This window comes from Phaethon aethereus (assembly GCF_964289735.1).
Source record: "Phaethon aethereus genome assembly, chromosome: 6".
In the NCBI taxonomy this organism is placed as follows: domain Eukaryota; kingdom Metazoa; phylum Chordata; class Aves; order Phaethontiformes; family Phaethontidae; genus Phaethon; species Phaethon aethereus.
Genome location: NC_138580.1, coordinates 13563196 through 13583544, shown reverse-complemented (window position 1 = coordinate 13583544; position 20349 = coordinate 13563196).

The following is a 20349-nucleotide window of genomic DNA, read 5'->3' as shown; positions in this document are numbered from 1 at the left end:
TCCCATGAGCTGAAATTCTTGTTAGGTCTGTAGTGTTGTTCCACTGCTCCGGCAGTGATGTGCTTCAGCTGTCTCTGCTCACACACCTTTAAAGATGTGTGCAGATACATGTGATGTATATATACACACCGTGTTTTCTAAAACAATTTTTTAAAGACTTTTTTTTTACCTCTTTGTTTCTTAAATTTCCACCTACATCAGTAAGTTGAACAGATTTGCATAACTGCTTACTAACCAGAACTCTTTAAATGGCTTCTGTTAATGTATCCCCCTTTATTGAGAAATTAGTGAAAATACTCCTGAGAATTTCTCCATTGGAACTGGTGTATTGCACCCAGGCACCTCTCTCTCTCTCTCATGCTTTTCCTTTCCTCCAAGATTTCTGTTGCCAGAGAGAGTGAGGTTTTCTCAAACATCTGCATCCACTGACTGGTATTTACTGACATGAGTAAATGTTGATATGATCATTTGCCGTGAGAACTTGGTGTAATTGATTTTTATTTTTTTTAACTACCAAAGTTTCTGAATAGAGAAGTGTTAACCGATAAAGCACAGGTAGCATCGAGTTTTAACAACCTATATAGGTCACAACTGTACCTGTGTCCTGGCATTAAAAAAACCAAACCACACTAAAACTATAGTTCATGTAGTAAAATGTTTGTATCTTCAGAAAAGGGGAAATTACTTCAGCTACTTTGCATGCAAGGTGTCTGCAAACACCAACAGCCTCTTTCATTTCTGTAAATGGGCAAACTCGTACCTCCCAGGGTATTTGTTCCCTTGCCCTAAATGACTTGGAGTTTTGCTATTCTACTTCTGGTGGTGCAGGAGGGATAAGGAGAAAAACTAACTTCTTTAGGAGGAGGAGTATTTCCAGAGGATGAACACGAACAGTCAAGTTTGTGATGTCTGTTAGTGTTTCATTTTGTTAGCAAAGATTTGCCGCTGTTTTAGGGTTTTGTTTATTGGAAGAAAATGGTTTCTTGGTTATTTTGGCCAATAAAACCTGTTTATTGATTTTGGCCATTTGGTAACTCTGCCTGTTGTCTGATTATCTGTTATTTGCTTCCCTTCCTTGGGAGCATGCTCTGAAATAGCATAATTTAAGTTCAGCCTTCAGCTGTACTTGGACAAGAACAGAATTCCTCACTGTGGCTGTACGCCATTCAATGGTGCACTCCTACCCACTGATGAGCAGAGCGTAAGTCAAGTGGAAAACAGATTTCATGGGCTTGCTTTTTTTTTTTTTTTTTTCCTCATTTTAATTTTGACCAATTTCACCAAGTAAAACAGGAGAGGTATGGAGGAGTTTATCATTACCAAAATCCAAGATGTGGCAAGGTTCATCTTCAGAGCATCTCATAATGTTTCACTTTTGTCCTCATCCTTTGTATCTTATGTCATATAACATAGGGAGATGGTAATACCCCTCTTTCGCAGCTGAAGAAAATGAGGGTGTAACTTCCTGAGCCCCACGGCAATGAGACGAGCTTTCAAAGTAGTTCTTTGTTCTTGCCCTATGCCACTGCTTGCTTCTTTCTTGCTTTAACCCCATGGAGGTGAGAGGAAGGAAGGAGCTTAAGCCAGCTCTGCCAAAACCAGAGACTGGTGAAACAACACCCTAAGGCTCCGAGCCTGCATAGCCGTGTAGACCAAGGTCACACAGGAAATGTGTGGGAGCAGGGGAATTGGAGAAAGGTTTCCTGAGCATCAGTGTGATGTCCCTTGGGTTAGAGGAGGACTGGCATGCAGGACTGGGATGTGAGGCTATGTGGCGGGGCAAGTTTCTGGTTGCAGAGCAGGTGTTCATTAAGGCTTTGCACTGGCTTGTGTCCCAGGTGCTCTGGTTGCATTCGGTCACACAACAGGTCTGCGTCCTGGCATGGGATGCCATGTGCCTAATGCAGCTTTTCAGGAGAACCTCTATCTGCCAGCTGTTGCATCTTACATGGTTTCCGAGAGCTTGTGTTGTGGAGACACAACAGCACTGTGCTGCAGGTGCAGCGGTGCAGATACTGTGGGAAGGACAACTGGAAGAGCAAGTCTCTTACCTAGGGCTTTTAAAGTCTGCAAGGTGTGGGATCCTTCTGTCTAAGGCTCTCTAGAGAGCAAGTGCCTGAGAAAGCAATACTCCAGTGTTGTGTTCCGGGAGGGTGTTTGGTAACACCTCATTCTTTCCTGCCCCTAGGTTTTGGGAGAGCCTAGCATCTTCCTCTGGAAAAGCATCATTTGCAAGAGCTAGGCTGCGTAGTGCATTCCCAAGCCAGGTCTGGGGAAGGGGAAAGAAAACCACAAACTTTTTCCCTAGTCTGCAGCAGGGAAAGATGGGGACCTGCTTTTTGTAGCTTCTTCTGTGCAGAGGTAGCCTATAGAACCTTGTGGCCCTGACTCTGAATGTGCACATTACTCTGGTCCTAAATGGTAAGTTGTGTTTCTGTCCCAGACCTGGGAGCAGGGGGAAGAAGTGAAGACCCAGAAGGACTTGAGTACGGGGGGGGGTCTCTCTTCTTGGGCTCTTCCCTTTCCCAGGGGCAACAGGAGCAGGTTAGCCAGCGGGGAATGGCAGTGAGAGATGGAGCTCCAAGGACTGCAGAAGCTTGATGGCTCATGATGAATCAGATGCACTTGAACTCTGAACAAATAACTCCTGTTGGTACCGAATGGACTGTGCAGCGTGTGCTGGCAGCTGGGAGGGGAGTGAGTCAGCACAGGAGCACTGGAGGGTCTGACTCAACAGCCAGTATGGCTATGCTCTGAGCCATTTCAGCCTGAAGTGTGTCCCAGGGAGTGCTTCCTTGGATCATCTTTGTATTCACTCACTGGGTTGGCTTTTTTTTCCCTCCCTATCTTGACGTCATTTCTGTGGGTTTTCTTTATTTTGGTAAAAAGGGCACTTAAATAGTTGATTAACTGCTCTTCGTTTATAGCACTGCCTTTTCAACCCCTGCAGATCAATGAAAGCGCTGACCTGAAACCGCTCGGGGAAATAGGGGTGGACAGAGCTCCCTGGCACAGGATGCAGAGTAGGCCTTGGGGCTGGCTGCTGAACTGTGCTCTGTCTGCTGGAATTGATGAACTGCAGCCCAGGACCAGCAACCTCTTTAAACTGGCACTTGTTAAAGGACACGTTATCACCTCCAGACTGCCCTTTTCTAGTGCCAGCACATGTCTTTGTGCAGTGAACTGGATCAAGAACTGATCTAGCTGAAACAATCTTTATTTTTCAGCAGTGTTTGCTCCCAATCCAGTTTGCTGTGCCAGTGTGTGGAGGGAGGCTTCTTCCTCGCCCCATGGTGCCAGCTTTAAGTGTTCACTGAGCTGTAACACTAAGTGGCAAATTGTCTGATTTTCTTTCAGTAATTTAACTGCTTCCAGTTCTGTTAGGATTGCCAAGGATTTTCTCTTTGGGTAAATAATTTGCCTTTATTTTACTGCAAAGTGATGACTTCTGTGCTATAGAGCCTTAACTCACATCTTTCAGCTGGTAAGGTCATTACACACTGAGGCAATTAACGAGAGCAGAAAGTGAACATGGATGACTCCTGGGGTCTGTGTGTGGATACTGGCCTGTCACTCATCAGCAGTCCATCTCCCCTCATTGAAGTCCTGTCTCTTGCTGGATACTGTGGTGCAGCTGTACTGAAGTGTGTGTAGGGGCTGTTCAGAGAGCCTCCTGCCTGCTGAATTCGTGGTGTGTCATTAAGTAAGTGTTTGAATTTGGAAGGAATAGTTCTTTACGGTTTGTATCTTCTGTATGCGTGTTGTGGGTCAGGCATGAATTACTTGAAGATGGGTGTCTGCTTGCAGGTTTCTGTGCCTCCCTATTTATTGTCCCTTCAAACTGCGGCACTTCTGGCTTGTGCTGGTTAGCCACCACTGGAGGATTGCCCTGCCCAAGGGGAAAAAAAACCAGTCCTTTCTTGAAAGAAGGGGGAATACACTCCCTGTCTGAATGCTTTGTCATCTGCATGTTCACACTATGGGTGTACAAACATCTAACCTGCTTCTGTTGGGGAAAATGTAAGGGCATGAGCCTTGCAAGGGCACTGTCTGCTACCCAGGAAGCCTGCTGGCTCCCATCCCGGTAGGGAGAGCCATCTGGCTGCCTCTGGGTCTGCAGTGGGGCCCTGTGCAGCTCTTGCAGGCTTCTGTGAAGTCTGATGACCACCACAGCCTGTTGGAGACCTCAACAAGGACTGCAGAAAGCCTAAAGGGAAGAAAAAGCCTGAGATTTCAGCCCCTGTACAACAAGTCGAAGGCTATAAATGCCTTGTGTTCTTTGCATGTTTTGGTTACCCCAGGCATCAGTCATGGGATCTGCTCTGTGACTTTCTTATGACCTACAGGCTTCCCACTCTCATCTGCCAGCCCTCCCCACGACACCCAGAGGATGTTTGTTGTGGGTCTTCCCAAGGATGTGACTCTGGCACTGCAAGGGGGGTTCCTGTGCTAGGAGGGAAGGCTTCAAAACCACCTGGGGCTCCACTGCTGCTGAAACAAAGGGCTCCTTTGCGTGCTCCTACACAGGGCACCTTCCCTGGGAGAGCTGTTTGCCATCTGGGTCTTCTCACCTGCAGCCGAGACCATTTCTCAGGGATGCAAAGCCTGCGCTGGTGGAGATCGTGTTGGGGCAGGATTTGAGCTGGACAGTTGCAAATTAGCACTGCATTCATCCCTGCTAAAGGACCTAGAGCCCAATGCCAGCTTTTGAGATTTTTCCAGCTGCTTAACCAGTCAAGCCTGGGCAGAGACCAGTGCTGAAGGATGCTCTGTCTGCATTGTGATTCCTTGTTAGGGTTCTTCACTCTCTGTTGAAGAGGACCCTCTGTTCCTATTGCTCAACTTTTCCATCCATGTTGTAGAAAGGTTTCCCTTAGGGAAACCACCTTCGGCTTCCTGAGGCAGATGTCTTTTTTCTTTCTAATGAGTGCCCTTGGGGCTTGCCTGGAATTCTTGGACTGTGCAGTGTTATTGTAAAAATTTTTATTTTTTTTAATTGCTTCTACCTGTCTCCAGTCATACTGATATTCTGCAGCAGCCTCTGTGAGAAATAAAGCAATTCCCTTGTCTCCCTGATCAGTAAGACTTTTTGCTCCATCATATTCCACTGTAGTGACAAAAGGTCACTCAGTGGTGACAGTGAGATCTTTGAATCTGATCTTCGTCAGGAGGACAGTTTCCTCCATTGCATTTGGTTCCAGGTTTTTCCAATTTCAAGTCGGAGAATGTCAGCCTAATTCCAGCCAAATCTTACCTGGTTTTCTAGCATACATTTAAGAGGAGACATGGCTCACATCACAAAATGAGTTACTAGAGCTGCCTCATCCATGAGCCCTGAAGGTGTATCTTTGATGTGGTGCTGGAAGATGTGAATTATTTTCCCTTTGAGGATGTCAGGAACAAGCAAGAGAGTGCAATATTCCCCAGAATCTCCTGCTGGAGATCTGTCTTCCTGTGACTTTAGCTCTGTAATAGATTCACATGCATTGAATGACTGAAGTCCTCCAAGGCAGGAGATCTGAGGTTATCTCAGAACTTTTTTTTCAGGATTTGGGATGTGCTGGGGTCAATCTCTCAATCTCCAATGACAGCTACAATAGCTTCTTGCTCCCAGACCAAAGCTGGTGCTCCCTTACATGTGTTCTTGATCACATAGTGGAGACCTGTGCTGAATGCCCCTTCCCTGTCCTCACTTCTGTTAAGGACAACCAGCAATGTAACAGGAACACCATAGAAGAGAAGATCTCTGTTCACTAAAGCAGGAGTCTCTGCCCTCTAAAGTATTTGCTCTTTACCTCTTTGTGTTTTTTTCAGGCTTTCCTACTCGGCCTGCTGACTCTTAAAGTAGCTATTCCTTCTTTCCTCAGGACCTGATCACAGATGGGGCTCTTAATCCAGTGTTGTGTCTTCTTGTGTGTCTGCATTGTCAGCCCAAAACTATGTGGACTCCATGACAAAGATTGCCTATTGGTTTTTTTTTCTGGTAAATTACCAGTAAGACTCATCCTAAATTCTTGTTAAAGGTAATTTATAAGTTCTAACAAATCAACAGAGTAATCTGACTTTCTCTTTTTTTCCCCACATAACATGGTACCTCCAGCGAGGCCTGCTTGTACTAGCAGGGTAAGCTCAGTGGGCAGCAGTCTTGAAAAGTAATCTTAGTATTGTCAGTCATGACTTCTGAGAGGCATAAAAATATTCCAGATCCTTAAGATGGTCAGTTTGGAACAAGAAAGTGCTTTCTTGGCTTACACACAACCCTGTCCCCAAGTACTGTGGGTTATAATAGCATTTTGTCAGGTTTGTTAGTCAGAAATGGAAAAATACAGCATGACTAATCTCCAGGGCTGCCAAGCAAGCTGTGTACATGTGATACTGAAAGACCTGGGACTTCCCAGGAGGGGGATCATCCAGTTCAGAAAGGTGCCTGAGGATTATGGAAACCTACTGCCTTGTCACTGTGCTGACACTCCGCACCCTTCCTATGCAGGCTCACCCCGCAGCATGAGCCCTCGTGGGGCCACAGGGATTGTTCTATGCTTGTGCTCCCTTTCAACACCTGTAATTTAAAGGCAGGCAAGCAGCTGAGTACACACCGGATACGTAAAAGATAAATAACATTGGAAGCACAGCCTCCGTCTAGTTTGACAGGTTCAACAGTCAGGCTGTTGCTTCCCATAGCAGGCTGTCCCAGATCAAAGGGCTTGTACTGTTCCCTGGCCACAGTTTTTTTAGGACAGGGCTACAGCACTAAGCACACATCCTGCTCGTAACTCAACACCCAGCAATTATTTATGGACCTTCTTTTGGGGAGAGTTTGCCTGCTTCCGAGGAAATGGGCCATGATTACTGGGAGCCTGGCAGGCAGGTGTTTCCTGTGATACCTAGAAAAAACCTGAATCTGACAAATTGAACAATCACCCAAACACAAGATTGATGCTTGTACATATACTTATTGTTCTCTAACCTTTTTGAACAGCCAGGGTGACTGAAGGTATCTTGATTTAACGATATGACTGTACAAACAGTCCATGGCTTGTTTTGAGCATGGACTGGTGTGGAGAAAATCATTGCGCTGAAAAGTAATTGAAGACTTTCCAGAAAGCAGTAGCTTTCTGTGGCTGTGAAAGCCATTCACTGTTTGGATAAATTAAGCTATTAGGCTTAATATGTACTTACACCTTCCCTTATCAAAACTGCCACTGGAAGTAATGAAGAGAAGGTAGCTGCGCTGTTTTGATCTTGGGAGAGCAAACAAAGGTGCTACAAGCTATTGCTTTTTGCATGTTCAGTGAATGGCGCTTCAAGGCTGTTAGATGCAGATCTGTCATGACAGCATCAGAGAAATCTTCCTCCAGCAGCTGCTCTGCTTAGGCATCCATCTATTTGAAAAACAAACAACAAACTATAAACGGAATGCCTCCTGCTCTTCAGTGTGTGTTTTGGGGGAACAAGCAATTTGTTGTCTAAAGACTGGAAATTCTAACTCACTTGAGGGAGTCAGGCTGCTGCCCCAACAAGCATTTTGCCAGCTATTGCTCAGCTGTGTGCTGCCACCCTCACATCTTGGGTATCTTGTAAAGCCTCCAATGATGCAACAACTCTGATTTCCTCAAGGACAAAAAGACTGGACAGTGCAGATGAAGAGACAACACAGCCAGTACACACACGTCTCACTGCTGGCGTCTGCCTCGGTGCCTGCAGCAGTGTAACAAGCCCTGCAGCTATGGCAGGAGGACAAAGCACTGGGTTTGGAGCCTGCTCACGCACTGGGTCAGTGGTGACTTTACAAGACTTGGGCTACCTCCATGGAGGTAGTCTCTGTCCGCCTTCGTTTGTGTGCTCACTGATGCTGACTGATCTCTGGAGAAATACACAAACTTGCTGCTTTGTGTGAATCCTCCTGTAAAAGAAATGCCTGTAACAGAAATATTTCTTTTGGAGTAAATAATACTGATTGGCTTTGTCTTTACACTGGGGGGGACAGGGACACACCAACATTCACAGGCTGTCCTCTGAGACCAACCAACCCAAATTCAGGCTCCTTTAATTTAGCCTCTAGGGCTGTAATCTGGCCTTTGCTGTGTAAGTCACAGCGTGACATTTTGTAATCGCAAGGCCGTGGTCAGTGGTAATGGCAGGCTGAAAAGGTTAAACCCTATTTGCCTTTCTACCATTGTTCAGCTTCGAGTCATTTCCGTGCTGCGGAGCTGAGAGAGGCTGGACCTTACAGGGGTGTGCTTTGTGGCCTCAGTTTGGGATCTCACGTCTGGTGTGCTGGGGCCTGACCTGCCCAGGCAGGGCTGTGGCCAGAGCATAAGATTTTGTACCAATCTGCTGTTGTCCAGGGGGAATTAGGGTAGCAGGCTTGTACCGTTCTCCCAGTCTCATTAGGAATAGCCCCTGAATTCTGTTCAGGGGATCCAAAGAACACACGTAGCCACATTGTTCACCTGAATGCCACCCACACTAAATGAAGTATCTACTCCAGAATACATATATTAAAAAAAATACCCACCTAAAGTAATTGAAACATAATTATTAAAACCTTTTATGTTACTCTACAGTAAAATGTAAATTGTTCCTTTCAATTAAATTTTGAAATACACTAGGTTACATCATTTAAATAATCGCAAACTTTTAAGTTCACTATTAGTGGTAGCAGACCTATATTTACATATACTTCTGAGATATTTCAGATGCAGCGTTATGTTCCAGTCCCTAAGTCAGTTAAATAACAGACATTCAGTGAGGGTATACTGCTCTTCCACAGGTTCTACACATATTTGGGGTGTTTGTGTGAGAGAGCAAGAACTCCTTCTATTCTTGTCTGGGGTTTTTTTTGCTGTGTGCATGCAGCTGTATGAGAGCAAATTGATACCTACTTGATTTGGATTAAAGACCTTTCTGTTTAAACAAGCATTCTGACTGAATATACAAAGGTGAATAATGAAATACAGTCCTTAGGAGTAGTGGTGGAAAATAATTTCTCCAACTATCCTCCCCTGTTGCATAATACTGCACCTAATTTTGACCCTGACTTTACCTAATGCTGATGAAATATAATCAATGGTGGAAACCTCTCTCATGTTGTCAAGACTGGCTTTGAACACAATCCATGCAATGGCAAGCATCATACATTATTCTCCCGCAGTGCAATATTAACAAGTTAAACTCAGTATTTTCCTCCAGAGGTCTGCTCCTCAAGGGAAGCTCACTTCTGCATGTACATCAGCCACAAACAGGTTGTGAGTCCTGAGGCCGGAGACCAGAATTAGGCTGCAACACTTGCTTGCAGTGCTGCTAAGAGTCTTCGTGGGCCAGGCTCCTCCCTGTGCTGTCCATGGAGCAGAGCAAGTTCTAGCCACCAAGGCTCTTGAGGGTCCTTGCGCGTGGCACTGGTCAAGCCAAGTCTCCTTGCGTGCTGCCCATGCAGGGCTCAGGGCCTGGTGTGAGGGGTGCTGATCATGATGTTGGGCAGCGCATTCCGCCGCTTCTTCCAGGAGCCCAGCTCCCTCGAGTACCGCCTGATCTGCCTGAACCAGTGGTGAGTCCGTGCCCGGTCGCTGTCCCGGAACACAAATGCCTCCCGCCTGATCTCAATAAGTTCAAAAGTGTCATCGCAGTCAGGATCAGTGGAGACGATGCAATTACTCAGCCTCAAGGGCTCCCTGAGCAAATGGAACTTCCCGTTATTTTTGTCCCTGATGAGTACCAGCACGGCGTCCTTCACAGGCCCTGGCTCGGCTGATTCCAGGCTGGACTCGGACACACGCTTCATGTTCACCAGGAGGAGGACCTGCATGTTCTGGAACTTCAGGGTCTTGCTGCCTTTCTTCACCCACTGGCCGTCGGGGGGCTGGGCCAGCTGCAGAGACCCCTCCATCACAAATCGCGTTTCCTCCCGCAGCCAACCTACAGTTTTGAGGGCAGTTTCTCTCATCTCAATGTTGATGACTTCCCTCTTCTTCTTGCTGTCCTGGCGAAAGGATCGGAGGGTCCACGTGTTCCCTTCCTGCTTGGTTTTCATGTTGATGTGCTCCAAGTGGGACTCAATGCGGCTCTTGGCCTCCCGCAGGCTGCCATGATCTGGGTGGTACTCAGTGGTGGCCTTGATGATTCTGCTGAGCAGCAGTGGGTACTTGGTGACTCTTTGCAAAGGGGCCATCAGGAAGGACCTCAAGTTCATCCGCCGCAGTGCTGTGTTGTCGTTCTGGGAGACATTAAGGAATATTCTGCAGGGATTTAAGAAGAGGGAATGAAATGGTGGCTGTTCTGCCAGCAGGTGCTACAATCCTAAATGCAAATGAACAGTGTGGTGCTGACAGCTGCTGGGCACCGCGCTGTTTTAACAGCCTTGTGAACGCGGTCTTCTCAAAAACTAACAATTTCTGCAGCTGTGCTCAGCTGCAGAACAGCGATGAGGTGCCTGGGACACTAGCACATAACATCCTGGCAATCTTCTATTAAATTGTTGTAAAACAACAAGGGTGTGATCTTTCTCTGGTACACACTGACGTAGGCCTGAGGCAGATACATGTTCTTATATCAGATTACATTAATTTGTAACTCCTTTCATCATTAGATTACACAGCACTCTACACAAGAATTTGGTACTGTCGTCATTTTAAGCTGTTGCAGTGGAAAGAGAACTGACTTGCCTCACGTTGCCCAATATGCCAGGGCTAGGAATGGGAAGAAAATTCAAGTCATACATGCTTCACACAGTGGCTTTCCTCCCCACCTAGCGCAGGGACTGAGAGCTGCTCTCAGCTGGGTGTTCAGTGCAGTGGTCAGTGGGCAAACACTGGTACCACAAAATACAGTATACAGCTGGGGACCAACTGGCTGCCTCGGTGGAGATATCAAGGCCTGAATATCTTTTGGAGAATAAATTACTCCCCTCACCCCAAGAGCGAGCAGCTCAGCACTGACAAACATGAGCATCAAAACTTTGATCTTGTTGAGCTGACAAAGGCTTTGCCCTCAACCTGGTGCCTTCTTGTCCCCAAAGCCTGGAAGAATACGCTCATCCCTTTTCTCACCTGAGCAACTCTTTCTCCTTCTCCAGCGCATTGAGCATATTCACAGAGGAGGACTGCTGGAGACAGTAGGTCTGAAAGGCTGGCAGCATGTTGACGAACTCTAGAAATATTTCGCCGATGCACACGGTCATCAGGTCGTCATCAGCCTGCAAGCATGCAATACAGCCCCTGCTGGGTTAGCTCAGGAGAGGCACAAGCACGGAGCCTGCGTTCAGTCCTATCAGCATGAACCTACTGCAGGATCTGGTGAACACCAGACCGAAGGTGGAAGTGGGCTCACCCTTCCTGGTGGAAAGGCAGTCCCTGCAGGTCTGGGGGGAAGCAGTGAGTGGGGAGGGGAAGGAAAGCTGGTCTACCTGCTTGCTCTTTTATACAATAAAAAGATGTCTTCTCTGATTCTGTGGGCTCAGCCAGCTCACCAGAACATGGGCTCAGAGGCCAGAGTGAGCCTGCTAGTCGGGAGGGTGTACAGGGGCCCTTGCTGCCAGCAGGTCTGCCGTAAGGCTAATGAAGCAGTGCATAAATTAACAGAGAGCATTTAGGAACAAATGGGCAGAGGAGGCCTGTAACTTAGGTAACAGACATGGCACTTAGCAACTTCTGCAGTTGTTCCCAGCAACTGGTCTGGCTGGGAAGCAGTCTCCTTCAGTTGTGCTCTTAGTGGCTACTTTGATGCCTAGGTGAAAAATAAATTTCGTGCTAAATTGTTCTCTGATTTCTGGAAACGAATAAAATAAGGGAATAGTAAGAATTTGGTGCCACATAATGCTCTTAGCTTTGTCTAGGTGTATGCTGACATGCTCTGCAATCACTAGCATTTGAGCAGCGAGAGAGGGAGCAGCTCCCTGGCTCCCGGTGGCTTTTTGGTGCAGTACTGAGCTCTGATTGCAAAGGGCAACATGGAGGAGGAGATAGGGCAAACCATGGCTGTTTGTAGAAGCCGTTGTCTCAACAAATGATTCACAGGGGACATCACACCTACAATGCACATCTGTCTTCACTGTGCCAGGTGCCTGAGAGTGGTTGTCAAAGTTGACAGTTTTTGAGACGTGTTGCTCAGTCTGACATGCAGGGTTTCAGAGAGGGAAAGGAGGAATGTTTCCCAGAGAGCAAAACATCCCAGTGAGACTGATACAGCAACAAGTGGGGTTTGGCTTCTTGAAGAAAGGAGGGTGTGGAGCTTATGTGTCCTTTGCAGTGATTGTCTGCTGCTCGAGAGTCTTATTTTCATTTCTCTGCCATTTGACCACCACGCTCATGGGGTAGGAAAGTCCCTTGTGCAAGGCAGGGTGCATCAGTAGAAGCAACTGGTACACATAGCTGTAAGGGCCAATTGTCACCAGAGCAGGGAGCAGCCTGTGCTGCCTGCCCCTGCAGCCAGCCTAGAGGCAAGCTGCAATAAACAGCAACCCAAGGCAAATACACCCAAGCCAGCCTGAGGCGAGCCAGCTCAGCGTTGGGCAAGAGCGTGGTCCGGTAGCTTGGTCCCCTCCATCCCTCTGGTGGCCAGACCAAGTTGAGCTCTGTGCCCCCATGGTCACACACTTATCGGTGTAGTGTCGAAGCTAACTGGCTTAGAGCTAACTTTGGTAATGGGACAGTTAGATCCTGTTAATGCAATAAATGAGCTAGACTGCTGATGGCCTGCTAATGTCAGTGGCATTACCAGAGCTGAGAGTGAGGCCAGCAGCTGTGACCTAGCACAGGCCTATGGAAATCACTGGTTTATAGTAGCTGAGAGAGGAAGGGACTGGACAGATGACCAGAACCTAGGTGTCCTACCTCCTCATCCCCTGCTCCATCTATGCTGCTTCACTAATGCAAAACTTATTCCTGTCTGCCTGGTCCAGCCCCTATAGAGCACGCAGCATCATACCTGGTCAAAGGCCTGATCAATCTCTTCCTGGAGTACTTCCACAAAGTTCTCATTGAGGTCGATGAGCTCCTGGATGTTGCTGAAGATGCCCAGGAGCTGCTCCTGGCTCAGCAGCCCGGCTGCCTGCATGGGGAGGTAGAACTCCTCTTTGATGATGCGCAGGTCCTCTCCATAGCTGGCCTCCGTGTTGACAAACTCCAGCACAGACTCCTTGCGCTCTGTCCTGCGCTTGCGGCACTTCTCACAGAGGTCAGCCCGCCTCTGATTGCAGTTCTGCACATCCGTCTCCACCGGGAGGTCCCTTTCTCCGCAGTCGGTGCAGGGACGGTGGGCTTCCCAGGCCTGCAGGGAGCTCAGTGTTTCAGATGCCCTGTTCCTCCACCTTCTGGCTGGCATCTGGCCAATGCCACTATCTGCCCTCTCCACATCCGCTGACTTGGTCCGGGTGGCCTCACTGGGATCCAGGTTGTCCCGGACATCGTTCACGCCAACAATCCCACTGTCCGTGCTCAGGCTGCTGACATTGCTCCAATGATGTCTGGAACGGAGGGAACCACGTGGGGCGCGGCGGGTCTCATCAAAGCTGCCACCATGGCCAAGGTTGGCTTTTGCTACCACTGGACCTGAGAACAGACACAAATCATTACAGGCACTTCCAGATGCACAGAGCTCACATGAGAAGCTCAAGCTGGCACAGCCACGAGTGGCAGGAACCCTCGTGGGGGAGATCTGGTGAAAGCAGGGCTGTTAGCTGACTCCCCTCCTGTTTTGCTGCTGGGAAAGGCAGGGGTCAACAGTAAATGGTTCCCAGGTGAAACCTGTCACCCCTACTCTGCCCATACCTGTGAACTCATTTGGTCTCTCTCCCCTGCTGCCATCTGCCAGGCAGGGACTGAGACACAGCAGAGTAGATCCTGATTTCCTGCACACTTGGGTTAAACCCAGAACATTTCCTTCCCCCAGGTCATTGGATTCACTCCATATTTACACCAGTGTAGCAGGGCTCAACATCTGGCCCACCAACCCCCTCTAAGTGTGCAGAATGTGGGTACCGTAGTCTCGCTCCTGCCGGCGCTTCTGTGCGTGCTGCCGTGCTGCAGCTGCAATCTTCAGCTCCAGCTGCTTCCTCTTCACTGAGTCCGTCGGCATAGGGTCACTGAAGTGCGGCCGCAGCCGGCACTCCCGCTGGGCCTTGGCACCATCCGTGCTCTCATGGACGATGTCAGAGCTGGATCGGCGGCAGCCAGGACTCAGGGTCTGCAAGAAAAGCAAGTGGATTTGGAGCAAGGAGGTGGCCAAAGCAGCGCCTGGTTTGCAACCACTGGACTGCAGTTGCCAAGGAGGGAAAAGGAAATTCGTCATCAGTGTAAATGCAGCTCTGCTACATGGTCATTAGGAAATCTATCCCCCCAGGTCCCTCTGTCTTGCTTAGTCATAACAGCAAGAGCCCCTCGCCCTCTGCTGTAGTGTAGCTCTGAATACAGTGGCTTCATGGTGGCTGGATCAAGGCTGTAAAATAACCATGAAGAAAGAAGTCAACAGCATAGTCCCGGCTAAGGGCCTAAAGCAGGTCTAAGTCTGTCCTGCAGGGATCTGAGCTAGCTTGCCTCTGTTCTGTGAACATTTCAGCGCTGTGGGGTCAGGAACTCCAGCCTCTGTGCCTCACCTACATTAGTGGGGACTAGGAGGGAGTCTGTCTGATCCCCCAGGCAGTCCAGCAATGAGGGTCTGGAGGCATAGTGAAAGCCATAAAGGAGTTACAGCTGAACTCCCTACAAGAGATGCAGCAGCAGATAGGCAAGGGTACAGAACTGACTCCTGTTTCATGAACTGTAATAAAAAAGGCACTAGAAATGCTTCTAACAGAGTTTAATTGCGCATGGGAGTTGGTGTGATTTCAGATCCCAGGCCCCCAGTCTGCCCAGTTCCTACAACGAAGGGATCCTTTAGAATGATTCTGTGATTCTATGATAAGAAAAAAATCCTAAACACATGCTCAAGATGAGAGGGGAACTCCTCTCCCTTACATTCCCTGCAGGTGGAGTGTCGCTGGATGTCTTATTGCTTGGCTTGTCCTCCCAGGTCTCCGTTGCCATGGACATTGCCGTGGGCTTCTGGCTGTCTGCCGGAGGTGGGAGATCAGCTTCCCTCAGATCACACTGTCCCTTGGAGCGGGATTTGGCAGCAGTCTCAGCATTGCAGCTGCAGAGGAAGAAGCAGACTTTAATGAACATGGCGTATGCAGTTCACCTGCCATTCCTGACACAGATAAGACTGAACAGCAAGCCCAGGTTTGAACAACCAGCCGCAACCGTTCAGGAAAAGTGCAGGCAGGAATCTAGACTGGTCAGCACGGATGGCTGTGCGTATGCTTCAGGGGCTCTAAACACCGCTCAATTATAGCAGTGCAAATTCGGTAATTGCACTCACACCAGCATCAGTCTGGGATATCAAGTCTCGGGTGTTCACAGGGCATTTTTATGTCCATAAAACATGAGGTTCTCCCATAGGGACTAGAAAAACCTCTTTCTAAGTAGGCCATATCCATATTTGCTGGTATTCAAAGAGATGTTGTCAACACAGAAACCATGTTGCTCATCTGGAAGAAAATCACCTGCTAAAAACCATAATACTTTGAAAAGATTAGAGGATTAAAGGACCTTTCCCTCTGTTTTTCATCTCATATGATCTCAAGCCTGCTGAAACCACTGGAAAGATTCCCTCTGCTTCCAGTGAACTCAGGCCTTTTGGTACACTTAAGAGTCCTGAAAAAACTGGCAGAGTCTGTTATTCTCACTTGGCAATTCTGGGATGCTCTTATTCACGGCTGTCTGGTGCTAACAGGGCCTGGCCTGGATGATACAGGCAGCCTGTTCCAAGCCCATGCCCCGCTCTCTGTAGACAACACCACCTCTCCAGACAGATAGACTCTGGTACAAAACCACTGACTTGACATAGTTGACAGGCTGTAGTTTGTGACACTACTTGTGATACTTTTTTTTTTTTTTAACAGACTCTCTAAGACATTATTTCCATGCATAATGAAGCCTGCTTGGAAGAATATTATTTTTTTCATTTTGGGTTTACTTAATCTTTATGGGCTCAGATTCTTTTAAAAAGAAAGGTTGTGAGGACTGGATATGGATGCTTGTACATAGAGGAAGCCAGAGTCTGGAACATATTCCAGGATATACATGTATTTTACGCTTAACAAAAGTCTCCTATGACAAAAATCTGCTGCTTCTTAAAGGCTTCGCTCGTGAACTTATGCTGCTAGGTCGTACTGCTAATGTGCAATTCCAACACTGTCAGCTACAAGCAAACATAAGACAGATGGGCATTTTCTTTATAATGAATGGCAGTTGGCTCTGATAACAAACCTTCAGCCAATACTGAAATCGCTGAAGAGGGAACAAATCTCCCAGAACACAAACTGGCTCTGTTGTCAGGCCAGAAAAGTTGGTCTGCAACTTTCCAGCTGATGCTTTTTCATCTTCCTCCATTTACGCTTCCATGTCCCAGCTGACTCTACCAGAGGATTTACCAACTTAAAAAGAGTCTAGCTGCAGCTGCACAGCAATGGCACAGTGCTAACGGCGTGCTCCTGGCTTTTACTTTTTGCTGTGCTAACTCCCTGCCATGTGGATTTGGAAGCATCACTTCTCCCCTCCAGATCTCTTCTACTCAGCCTGTAGAAAGGGGATACCAACATCAGTGCTGTCACGGAGCAGTCTGTAGTACAGACTGCATTATCCCCCTTACAGGGTTGCAGTAAGAGCAGCACAGGCACACAGCAAGGCTGTGGTCCCACCACAGTACCATCCTGGCCCAGTCCAGCTTAAGGGGTTCCTGTCTCCTCCCTCCCATCCCCACCCACATGTGGGGTACCACTCTTTCAGCCAGTCCAGTGTAACTGTCTGTGTGACCATGATCTAAAATCAGTCTTGATCTGGGTTTAAAAAAATACCCTCTCTCACATATTCCCAGCCAGATCATTTCATCAATGTTTCACTGAGTTGGGGAAAGTATGAACAGTTCAGCTGGGCACACCTGTGGGAGGGAAGGCAGAGGTTAAGGAGCAAGAAAGCTCTTGAAGAGGATCTGCCACTGCCAGAAGACCATTTCCAAAAGGTGCTCCTGCTCAAACAGCTTCTCGTTGAAACATGCAGAAAGGACCATGCTGAGGCACAGAGGGGCAATGGGATGTGTCCAAGGTCAGCAGCAGAGCTCAGAACTGGAACATTATCTTCTCCAGATCACACCAGCTCTCACCATACAGACCATACTCTCAGAGAGAAGCTGAGCTTTCATTTGTCATTTTTACAGTGCTTCAAGATCATCCACTTAACCATGGAAAGTACTCCAGAGTATTACTGCTCCGCTAAGTGAACCTGACAGCAGCTCTCTGCTGATAAGGTCCGCGGACCAGATGCCATTGCTTATTGTGGTTTCCATAACCCAATAAGGATATTTTAAAAAAATCTCCAGACGTGACCTGCAGTGGGAATAATGGCCAATACTACCTAGAGAGCTGAGCTAAGCAAGTGTGACTGGAGACTGAGAAACTCAACCCACCCCGTGGTTGGTCAGCTAGAGATAAGAAAGGCAATGATGCAGAGTCCACATTGTGTGAAAGGAGATTTCTTCATCCCTGGTTTGACTGCTCTACTTTTAGTTGTGATTAGATCCCTCCTGCATGATGTATTGTCCATGCCATGTGGGGGTAAGTGCTGCTCCACGGAGCAGCTACTGTGTGCCACACCACCAGTGCGATCAGAGGGATGTAGACAAAACAGGGAGAATACAAGCAGTTTTACAGAACCAAAACTTAGGGCTGCTCCTTTAACCTTTGCCCCTGGCTTAGGAGGAAGAGGGGACATTGCCAAGAAAACAAGGATATTGCCCCTTCCTCCTGTCCACTCCCCCTGGCAGAGATTTGGGCTGTCAACAGGTCTATGCCAATGCCTGCTCAAGCAGTCCCCTCCGCTCTCATGCAGAGCTGCAGAAGGGGGGACTCTGGCATATTTCTTTCTGTGGGATCAAATCACTTATCGGGGTAGGAGTTTTCTGCCTGAGGTTGGTGTTGGTTTTTCTGGTTCTCTCCAAGACAGCTGATGCACTTGGGCCAGCACAGGGAGGACAGGTTCTTTCTGAATGTCCTTTTAAACCTCTGGGCCATCATTTCTGAATCTCATGGAAGCAGAGGCACTGGGTGTGCGGTGTACAACTGGAAACACACCTGCTTTCCTTCATGGTCTCTGTGGGATTCTTCATGGTTGTATCATTGTCCAGGGCAGCAGTTCTCAGCCCTTTCCACATGTTCCTGACTCCTTCTAACTAATGGAAATATTTTCATCCACTCTTTCCCTGCTGGCACCTGCCTTCCAGACTATCGGAAGCTGTTATTGTACCCACCATCCCGGTGTCATGCCAAATACACCCCACCACTCTTTTCAGGAAGCCTTCTTTCTTAGTCATGTCAAAGGACATGACTGCTTCCTTGTGCAGGTTTTTGTTGTCACCTTGTCCCCCATTTCATAGACAGGAACTCCAGGTCCTTGCACATCCTTATCCTGAACAACTCACTGCTTAAACAAGTTCAGAAAGTAGACTACAGGATTTCCACCTAGATCTCCACACCCCTTCCCCACCAGGACTACAACCTAAGTTAAAGGTATCCAGTGACCTATGAGGAGGCTAAAGCCACCATAATTCTGAAGCTGAAAAATCAAATCTTCACTGATGAAATATTAAGCCATTTGAACAAGTCCTAAGTAATTAACTATTAATTACTAGGGAGGCAATTAACTTATCAGACAAAATTGCTTTGTAAAACTGTAACACTTACACAGAAACACTGCAAAGAGAAGACACTTTCAGCTATCTTATTCTGTGACGCTCTATCACAACATCTCTATCAAAGGCTTGCTGAGCTCAGTACCTGTGGAAATGGGACCACATCCCAAGCTTTCAGCTCATTTCATTTGAGACTTAGAAAAAATGTGATCTGGATGTCAGTGATCATAATTTAGGACCCAAAACATCCAGACAAAAAGAATCAGCTTGAGTTATAAATGAATATTCTGGCACTTTACAGTCTTGGGTGAAAATGATGGAAAATTGAGAAATTTCCAAAGGAAACTGGAGTTTCCCACTAACCAGTACTCTGGCACAGCCAACAGATTTGTCTTCCTCCTGCTAGCCTGAAGAAATGACAAACTTTACCATTAATCGTTATTACTACGGAAAATAAACAAGCCAGGGTGGGTCCTTCACATGAAACAACCTCTCTAATACTGGAGCCACTGTCATTCTCATGTTTAGATCAATTACCATTTTGTTGTTAATAAATTCACCTCATATATTTTAACAAATCCAACTAGGGAGACTGAACACATTCACAGAAGTAAAAACCACTGCGGATATTAAAAGCACAGAAACCACACTGAAACCATAAAGGCCTTGGGCAGAAAGTGTTTGGAGGCTGGGAGAGCAATAGGAAGAAAGATCATACGCACTACCCAGTTCCTGTACACTTTGCTATGCATGCTCCTCGGGCTCCAGATACTAGTCAAACCTTTGATCTGCCCAGAGACGGCCCTTCTTATGCTCTTACTCATGCTTGTGCCATTCTGTGTATTTCATTTCACATCAACGATAAAAATAGCCTACTCAGTGAAAATGCTTGTTATACCATAACTTTTTCATCTGTTTCTTCATTAGGTTTTCGTACTTTGGAACAAAAGCACAAAGCTGGGCTGGGCAGCTGAAGGAAGCATTTATGGCTCTGACACCACCTATTTCCCTTTTGATTATGAAGTTGCAGAAGTATTTCTGCTTGTCACTCTGGCTCTGTCTACATGGGGAGCTTCAACTCCACAGAATTTCGTTCTGATGACTCTCATTCCTGTGCAGAAGTCACTATCACCTCCTCTAAAACCTGAGTCCAGTCTCAGAGCTCTAGCATCTCAGAAATACCAAGACAGTGCACAAGGTTGATGCCCTGGCATTTCACACACCACATTGTTGGACATCAGAAGCAGCCAGGAACCAAGTCAAATGTAATTTTTGGCAAAGCCAAGCATATGGAAACAAACCACTCCACCAACATTTACTCCTCTTTTTCCCATCAGCCTTTTCTAGTGATAAGACAGTGATAACTGCCCCAGATTCCTAGCTTCCAGAGCTTTCGTGATTCCTCTTGGGCCACCTGCTTGCATAGAAAGGGATCCTCATTTCTTTGGCAGGAAGATAAAGCAAGCAGTCCTTGTGACCATCTTTCTTACCCAGAGAAGGGGAAAACCCTAGTTGCAGAAGCGGGAGCAAGGCTTTACGCAAGTATTTTCTGTCACTGCTTACACTGTCTGAGTTGGCAGAATGGCAGTATTTGAAAGTGCTTTCACTCACTGCCTGTGCTGGTTTCCAGAG